The sequence below is a fragment of the Trachurus trachurus genome, assembly GCF_905171665.1.
Source record: "Trachurus trachurus genome assembly, chromosome: 2".
NCBI classification, from domain to species: Eukaryota; Metazoa; Chordata; class Actinopteri; order Carangiformes; family Carangidae; genus Trachurus; species Trachurus trachurus.
In genome coordinates this window covers 13,174,164-13,184,406 of record NC_139914.1, presented here as the reverse complement: position 1 = coordinate 13,184,406, position 10,243 = coordinate 13,174,164, and positions in this window count along the sequence as shown.

Here is a 10,243-nt window from a genome sequence, read left to right as displayed (position 1 = left end):
CTGTGAGATATAAAATAAATAAAAAAAGATGGAAGAAGAGGAAAGGTGAGATATATAAGGAGAAAAAAAGCCAAAAAATCAGTATTCTGCTGCCTCAGATTGGTTCTCTGCTGCTGAAATCCTGATATTATGTGAATTTGACAACTCTCCTATACTTCCTGATGCTTTGGATGAATTTGAGGTTGTTAAATTTCTGCTCCCGTCCTGTAACAAGAGTCTATTCAGTTCCATTTCTTCACCGCTTCCTCTCCTCAGACTCCTTCCTCCTCCTCCTCCTCCTCCTCCTCTGAGGGGAAGCTAGTAAAGTTCAACATTATCATAATAATAGCATGTTTCTTTAGCGTGCGTCTTCTATTCCTGTGAGAAAATGAGAAAGCAGGTGTGGGTTCATCAAAATGCAGCAGATGAACTTTGAAAACACTGATTTGTGATAAAACAACAATAAAAAAAAAAGAAACTAGTTTGTAGTCTATAGGATTATGTATATGTGAAGGGCACAGTGCCTATTTAAAAATGACTACAGGACATGATGTGTTACAGATAACACAGAGAACAAATTGATAAGCAGCTTTCTGATCAGGATGATGAATGTCAAACAAGTTTCTGATTTATCCATGAGCCTGAGGATGATGATATTAATATTGATACTAAAACTAAATGTCTCAGACAAATGACATTAAGACCCAGTCATTTTGTAAGAATAATACAAGAGAAAACAGGATGTTAGGGAATAAGGGAGATGAAACAATTACAGCTGCAGCCAAATAGTTGAAATAATATTATGACGAATCAATTCTTAATAATATGAATCTAAATATGAATATTTGCAGATTTGTCTGTGATATGTGATAATAAATTGAACATTTATGCGTTTTGCACAGCTGGTTGGACAAAACCCAAGATTATCACCGGCAGTAAACAGCAGTCTAATAGAAATAGAAATAAATAGCTGCAACTTAAAATAAGATAAAGTTCCCCGAACAATATTTACAGGCTATAAAAATATCTTAGGATAATATTTGTTTGTGTAAATCAAGGCCACCAGATATAAAAATCAACTTGCGTGATGTTGAACAGCTGGATGATGAATCTGATCCACGTCTATAACATGAAGCAGCAGGAGCGGCTCAACTCCCGCTCTTATCAACGCGGATAATAATAATAATAAAGAGTGACTTTAGATTGTTATCTAAGTCGGCACCGACCTGATAGCGTCACCCCGTCCGGCTCAGATGACCGTGCAGTCTCCAGGGGAGGGGGGTGGACTGGAGGAGGGGGGGCAGCTCCATTTGTCAGCGCTGACATCCAGGAACAACACAACAACACCGCTCCATCCTGTGCAGAAGAAACGCGCAGCAGCTGCAGGTGCCGAGGTTCAACACTTTACTGCCAGTTTGCAAAACCTCCTCCCGTCGGTGCGGCTTCGCTTCGCTTTGCTTTGCTTTGCAGCACGGTGCGCGCGCGTGCGTGTGCGTGCGTACGGGCGCGCGTGTGGATGTGGATGTGTGCGCAAGGTCCCGGTGCACTCAGCAGCACCCAGCCAGACCTGCGAGTCACCGAGAGAGAGTGGAAAGTACAGAGCCCCAGAGAGCACAGCACAGCCCCCCCTCCCCTCCCCTCCTCCCCTCAGCATCAAACTTTATGTCCTCACGTCAGTCAGTCGGTCTGTCAGGGCAGCCAATCGAGTTAGCTATTAATTATTTCTCCCACCTATACGCTATAATGACATTGTACCCATTAATATTCAATCAATTACACTGAATTAATTAGGTTAGTTAAAGCAGATATCAGTGGAATGTTTTTGTTAATATAAGTCCTAAATAGTCCTATTTTCCGTCAGCAATCACTTACATGAAGTATTTCAGCCTAAACACGAGTCTCTCCGTCACTCTGCTCTGCTGTAACCCGAGGAGAAAATTTTCCTTGTGGGATACAAGTGTTATCCAATGAGGAGAGAGAACGGCATGAAGGGCTGTGTGTGCAGCCAAGGGATGCGCGTGAATGTGGTGACGTAGCACGAGGACCAATTGATGCCTGACAAGGGCGGGGGCTGCTAACTCATGGTGCGTTCAAAGAAACTCGTACTTTGTGTTTTTCCTTCCTGTGAAGTCATACCAGTTCGATCTGGTACGAGTTCACGGGTCGGAAGTTACGAGTGGCCGTTATAGGGAACTTTCACAGACAACAGGATGGTAAAAACACGAGCTACGGGTTACCTGGAACGCTACCAAGTCGTAGTTGTGACTTGAAGCTGTAACTTACGGTTTCAAAAGCCTGCCTTGAACACAGCATTAGCCGAAACGGCCGTGAAGCTGATATCTGCTTTAAAATAATAGGCAACCTTTCTGTAGAAAAATACTTTTTTCCCAACTATATCTATCTATCTATCTATCTATCTATCTATCTATCTATCTATCTATCTATCTATCTATCTATCTATCTATCTATCTATCTATCTTTTTTTTTTTTTTTTACCCATTCTAATTCTAAAAGAGCTTTTTCCCACAGGCCGTAAGGATCATGAACATGTCATGATTTTAAGTATGGGCTTGTTCTATCTATCTATCTATCTATCTATCTATCTATCTATCTATCTATCTATCTATCTATCTATCTATCTATCTATCTATCTATCTATCTATCTAGTCTGTGCTAAATTGAAAAAGAAAAATTAAAGCTGCACCTAGTTAGCTATAGCTTAGCATAAAGCCAAAATGTACGTATGTGCATAACTTTGTTCAAGTGCATGCACATCTATCTATCTATCTATCTATCTATCTATCTATCTATCTATCTATCTATCTATCTATCTATCTATCTATCTATCTATCTATCTAAAAAAAAAAAAAAAAATTAAAGCTGCACCTAGTTAGCTATAGCTTAGCATAAAGCCAAAATGTATGTGCATAACTTTGTTCAAGTGCATGCACATCTGCGTAAACCCACATGTTCTGTGACATTTTACTTTGTGCTGATGAATTCAGTCTCCTTCCTCTGTTGAGATACTAAGATGATGACAGTTTTGTTTTACGTAAGTCGATGAAAAATTAGAGAACTTGTCTGAGCCCTCTGGACGTGCTGTGACATCATTTCTGCCAGTGGCTAGACTAAATGATCGTCGGATTTATCGACAAAAATATTCAATTGGGCTGAAAATGCATATCTGTTGCAGCTTCATCCTGCATTATGCTCCATCACCATCAGCACTCCGCTCATCCCACCATATGCACCGGTGTATCAAATTTAAATTTCATGCTCACTTGCTCCGAATGACATCTGACATTTTTTTTTTCATTTAGGGACGTCACCTCTGCCTGTTTCTTTCATCCACCTTTGCACAGGTAGAAAACTGAATCTCCTGAGTCATATAATCGATCAGAGGGCCGTCCTACATCCAAATTGAATTACAGAGTCACACGGTGTCTTCCTCGGGGACCGACCCGAACCCCTCTCAGGCCGCCCGAATGTCCCTGAACCTCATTTTAGTCGACCTGCAGCCGCCTCGTCCTGCTCATACTGCCTGTGACTGATTGTTTGCCCTTTGTGTCGCGCGCTGTCGTTCCTCATAAACATTGATTACAATTGTCCTGCCCCTGATGGAGGACTTCAGTATGGTGGCTGCCACTGCTCAACGGTGACAAAGGAGCGTTGAAGTTACACCCAGCTGTGTCACTGCGAGGTGCAGAGACCACCTGAACGCAGCCAGCACTTTTTTTCCCCCCCTCCAAAGCCTCTGTGTGATTAAATGGCCGCCGCCGTGTGCAGAGTTCAGCCCTGTCAATTTCGCTGAAAGGCAGATTCACTGATTTTATTGACTAGTCAAGCGATTTTCGCCCGCATGGAGTTTTGCTTTATCGTGACAGTATCCAAAATCACAACGCTCACACAGAAATGACAGTGTTGCTTTTTGTTTTTTTTCTTCCTGTGCTCCAGGGTGATAGATATACTTCACATTCTCCACTCTGAAACCTGCCAAGGCGTTTGTTTAACATCCTTACTCATCGTGTCCGACTCCTGGCAACCCATCTTGGATAAATCCCTCCCCAGGATCACAATGATATGGAGCCGAGCCAGTTCAGGAGGAGGCTTTGCTGGCTTATCGTTATACAGACTGGGTGATCTAGCCCTAACACACACTCACGAGACATATTTGTCATATGAGATGATTAATCCACCACTATTTCAACATGGTCCTAGTCCCTCTGTGCCTCCTGGACCCGGCTTTGCTTTGCTGCAGATGACATTGTGCAGCCGCAAAGTGCTGCCCCACAGTATATATTGACCTCTCCGAAGCCACGCTCACTACATTTGATGATGCTTTCCCGCTGCAGAGCCTATCTGACATTGGATTTCGCTCCCTCTCTGCTCTGCGATTGCCTCTAACGAGCGAGGACACATGCAGTCAGCGCCGAGACCCCCGCGTCCCAGAATCAGATTGGAAAAACAGAAGAAGTCCAGCATCCCCGCAGGCAGGACCCCAGAGACTCGCGGCAACTTTTTTAGATTTGCACGTCGTCTCATTGCTCGCCTGCTGTGACATCAGTCCTTCTGCATTATAGAGAAGGTTGTCGGTAAGCAGGTTACAGCAGCGCTGAGTGATAACATGGACCCGCTCCAACTGTCACGCCAAGCCGGCACAGGGGCAGAGCATGCCTCCATGCCTCCATGCCTCACGTCCAGCCAGACAAAACCCTTATCGAACCGTTATTGAAGGGAAACTGACAGAGGAGAGAAGAGTCCGATGCACAGAGCACACAGGCCTCTTTAGATTCACCGATGTCCTTCTAGTTAAAGGTCAGGCCTCGGAGCAGCCCGGGTGAGCTGTAAGAACAGAAACAAACAGGATTTCTTCATTGAACATCTGGCAAAGATTCTTATCTCCCTTGCACGGACAAATAAAGGAAATGAAACTGGGAAAAAAACAAAAGAAATATAAAAACTGTCACAGCTGAACTAATGTTTGAAAAAAGAAAACAAAAAAACTTGACCTTTGAGTCTGAGCTGTCCTGTCAACTGTGGAGACCTGAGGGGAAAGTGGGTGAAGAATGATTTTTGCCACTTGATTGGCCACTGGCTGACTGTGTCATATCCTCTTCTCTTCGTAAGACCCGTTCTACTTCTCCACTGCGTTGTTGTTGTGATTTGTTTCCAGCGAAAAGCTTTCTGAAGTCGCTGCATCTCTGATTCACACCTTGACCGACTTCTTCTTATCAACAACAGCAGCCGACGCTTTGTGTTTGTTATTGTGGGAACGGACAGGAAATCCATGACTTGGTGGAAATAATAATTAAAAGCAGCACATAAACATAAAACTTTTTTATTATCATTAAATGATTCAGCAGAAGTCTCTGCTTCTGGAGCGCAGAGAGGATTTAATGAGAAAATTGATACCTTTGCTTGTGCAGACGTGCTTTATTTTTGATTTTCCTATATGCAAACACTCGTCCTGGTTGAGTGGCAGGAGCTGCTGCCTGCAAAGCTCTGCGCTGGACCTCGGCCAATAATTACACCTGCCTACCTATTAACATCTCAGACAGCTTCTTGGCTCTCACCGAAAAAATTTCCCGATCCACCTCCGAGTCCCTGAACTCCTCTCTGTTTCGCCTCGAAAACTGCAAAGCTCCCCGTCCCGCCAGCATCAGTTCTAGGCCATCACACACGGTGCCGCCCCTCCGCCCGACACCATGAAATGAGACCACTTTTCTGTCCTTGAGGATCTTCTCAGCCCGAGTCCTAATCCACACACGGACCAACTTATTCCCCCCTTACTAAATATCTCCTGTGGTTCGGCTTAAGAAACCCTCCAGAAATCCTGCGTTGTTTACTGTATTATGAACTTTTCACCTACCCACAGCTGCTCGGTTGAAGTGGTATTAGCAGAGATAAAGAAAGTGAAAGTGGCCTCTTGGATTTATCTGTTTTTCTTCGCCGTAATCCAAGTAAAATTCCCTACATAACTGCATAAAGTGATAATGCAAAATGTCGAGAGCTCTGAATAAAACGCTGTCTGGATGTTCAACAACATCTACTCTGGCCGGCCAGTTCGTATCAAGATGTGCCTTTCACTACAGAGGAGAGATGATTTTTAGAGACAACAGACAGAAGATAACAGCTCCATATGTCATTTTGTGGGGCTGGCTGTTTGACAGGGAAATTCACTTTATGTTAGATTTAAGTGCCAAAGTAATGGGTGGTTTATGGAGAAGAATAAAAGTGAGGGATTCAATCCAGGAATATTCGAAACTGAAAGTACATCTTGAAAGTTTGACAATATTTTATCCCAGCGGACCTTTATAAGAGGACGAGTGGAGTTATCTGTTTGTACTTGAACCTTTGATTTTCTTCGCTGCTTCTTCAATTAAGCCAAATTAGAAATAAATTAAAGTTAATGGCAATCATTTTAGTTATTCCTCATTATGCTGTTAAACTCCACCCTTTATTTTACAGCCTCCACTCTAAACAACAAGCATGCAACCGCTGTTTGATTGTATCATTTGTAATATTTAATTGCCTTTTTCAATCTGATTTTAATTTTAAATCCACTTAAATCGCACGGTAATCTTTGAAGAAGAATAGATGAGACTCCCATTCAAATCTTATCATCTAATTACCATAATCACTTTGCCATACAATAATTAGCTGTATTCATTACCCATCATAATACCCCCCAGGGGGGATTGTTGCTGGATGTGGGCCCTCGTCAACTGATGGCTCATCAGGCTTTAATGCGTGCACATGGATGGTGTCGAAATAATGTGAAGCAGCAAAGAGAAACAAGAGAAGAACGAGTCACAGAAAGCAAAAATGAAAGTTTATTTGTTTTTATACTTACCAACACTTTGAAATTAAAACCTATGTTATTACTCACAACTAATATAGATCTGCACATAGCAAATAAATCAATCGAAAATAGTTACAAAGTTCTATCACTTTTTTTCCCCAAACTGCAATACACACAAACAAAAGCTGAAAAAAAAACCAACCCAAAAACAAAATAAAATGTCTAGTCATTCTTTTTTTTTCCTGCTGTTGCTGCCACATGGAAAGTGGTCAAATTTCAAAAAAGCATTTTTCACCAAGCTACACAGCTCTCCTGTTTCCTATGCTAAGAACTAAATAACTGAATAAATAATTGCACATTGCACCCTATTATTGCATTAGTTGCAGTTTGTTTCAAAGTCGTAGTATACTCAGGCATATACACAAATGTAAATACAGTTTTCAAACACTGAGTAACACATGAATATTGATGTTATTGAAATCACACTGCCATCATTACAACTCAAAATTCCCACTTAGCAATCAGATCCAAAATGACACAACAATAATTTGCCAAATGCACGTGCTAATAACCATTAGCAATTCTCGATTATCCATGTTTTAAGCAAACATTTGAATGGTACACATGCACTGATAACTGTTGTATAAAAGCCATAATACCCTTGAGGATGTTCTTCACTGTAACAGTGTGTGGGTAATTCGGAAAGAATGCCCTCTTAGGTATCAGCTAACTGCTCTAAAAAGCAAGTTTGCCAAAAATACAGAATTTCAGCTTCTTCATTTGACAAACATTCCCACTGAAGTACAAGCTATGACAACTGAGAATAAAAATAAACACAAATCCATAATGTCAATGTTAGCACTACTACTTGAGTTCACATCGAAATGTAAGAATTATTGCAGAATAATCACCGACTATGCATCCTTCAGTATAGTGATACAGCATTTGGTCCATTTACATCATCACATTTATGTCATCAAAGCGCTTAAAAGAGCCAAACTCCAAGGAAAAAATTGACATTACGGCAAATGTGCATGTTTGCTTGACCTGTGTCCAGTCTTTATGCTACACACTAAAAACAGTTGGGTTAAAAAATAACCCAATTTTAACCCAACTGCTGGTTCAGATAAGGACGAACCCCTTTTTTGGGTTATTTTATTCTTTTTGACCCAACTTTTGGGTTGAATATTCAACTGTTTCACTGAAAAATAACCCAATTACTTGAACAACCCAGGAATTGGGTTAAATTCATAGCCTATAACCCTGAAAATGGGTTACACTCTGGAAAAATAACCCAAAAATTTTACTCAAAACCAATAACTCAGAAATTGGGTTACAGAAATAACCCAACATTTCTCAGTGTGTAAGCTAAGCTAGCTTTCCGATGTTTTAGTTGACGACTTGGCGGCAAAGCAAACGAGCAGATTCTCCAAATGTCAAACTTTGTCCTTTAGCTCGGCGTAGGCTACTGGAAGTAAAAGAAATGCAGTGGTATATGTATGAAGAAACACGCAGAACGTCGCCGCAGTAGATAATGTGATTCAACAATAACATTCAACAGCTGTTTGTATGCGTCAGCGCTGGATTGAGCTCAGCTGAAGCTTGGAAACGAGATGACTTGAAGCTGTCCGATCGATCGTAACTTAGAGCATCCTCATGAGTAGAATACGCGTGGGATGGCTGCAACAACGAATCAAATATCCCTCCCACACCTCCCTCTCAAACGAAATACAATACAACAGAACTAACTTAGCTTAAGTTTCATGATCGACAAACAAAACGTCATTATGTGCATCACCACGTCGTAAATAAATACGGTTTTACTGAAAAACCGGCGAAGCAGGAATTGTCATCCAACCTGTCCTTTAAAAAAAAAAAAAAAAAAAAACCCAACAAAAAAAATTAAAGTTGCTGACATAGTCGTGACAATAAAAAGACATTCAAACCTAAAGCGTCAAATCAACCGTATGACAACAAAAAGAAACATGACAAGATGAACAATCGTGAAAAAGAGACTGAGTGGTCACGTCCGCCCAGGTCCCGTGGGTTCCCCCCAATGAACCCCTGAACATTCCTTGGCCCAAAAAATACCATTCGGCTTCGTCCAAACGTTTGGGCCGCTTTGCCGTCAAGATTCGGCTTCTTTCCCTTGTGTTTGGCTTCTTTTTTTTTCCCCTTCAAAAGCTTCCACAAGGACCCAGAATTTTTTTCTTTTTCTTTTTTTTTATTATACTATATTCTTTTATTTCCCCCCTGCTAGCAGCCTATAGCGAAAACTTTCCGGCACAAGGGAAGGAAGCAGAAAAGGTTTGGACGCAACACTTGGCTTTTAAGTCCAACTAAATCCTCCCACATCAGAGGCAGTCCAGAGTAAAGTGTTGTATAGTCTATTGCATGAGCGCCGCGTAGTCGACTAATGTGCTAAGTCACAATAGTCCTTGTACAAAACAAATACAGTAGAATAATAATAAGTTAGTAAACAATCATTTAAATTTTTAGTCAGTGTTTAGTCGCCACTGATTTTTCACTAATTCCCATTCATGCATCTATGTACTAATAATGGGTGCTGATAGAAGGAGGCTATGTGGAGAGTTTCTCATCTGGGCAGGGAGTAGGACTAGACGTGAGTGGCCAAAAATGCTGAAAAAGTTTGCAGGAAAAGAACAGGAGCACAGAGATATAATAATAACATGAAGGAGCACGAACACTGAACAGGCTTACTCAAATACACAATGATACGACACTGAACACATGCAATATAAGCAGTAATGTAAATACAGGAAATAAACATGAGAAGGGAGGCTCTAGGAGTGATACCATTGGCTTAAAAGGGTCATGTGATGCAGCAAAGAGTCATGGGTAGAGATTGGATTCGTATAAGTAGACAAAAGATGCAAATTAGGACGAACGCAGAACAAGTCCAAATTTTTTTTTTTCCTTTTCAAAAATGTATTATCAAAATTTGATAATTTGGCTACATCCCACCACACACTCTGCCGATAGCATCACTGAGCAGCTGTAATATGCAAATAAACTACGCTCTACGAAAATGTTCAATCTTTTTTTTCACTAGTACTTCTTATACTTTTAAAAGATGTTCTATGACGCAGCACTGACAGAGAGGAAGAGAAAGCAATAGATAGAGAGAGAAAAAGAAGAAAGAAAGATTAACACAAGTTGTTCCTAATAAACATTCAACATGCTTCAACAGTTCTCTAAAAAACCTAATCAACAGAGAATTTCTTTTTTGTAATTCTTTTTTTGTTATGTTTAATTTGGCTCTCTGAAATGAAAGTGAACACCCAGCCCTCCCTGATGCATTTTTTTTTTTTTGAACCAGGGTGGGAAGGTGGTCGAGGTTTTTCTTTTTTTTCCTTATTTTTCTTTTTTCGGAGAGCCAGAGCCAGAGTCCGAAGGGCTTCATCAGGGTTGTCTGCGGTAGTCAGTCATTGGAAAGGGCCA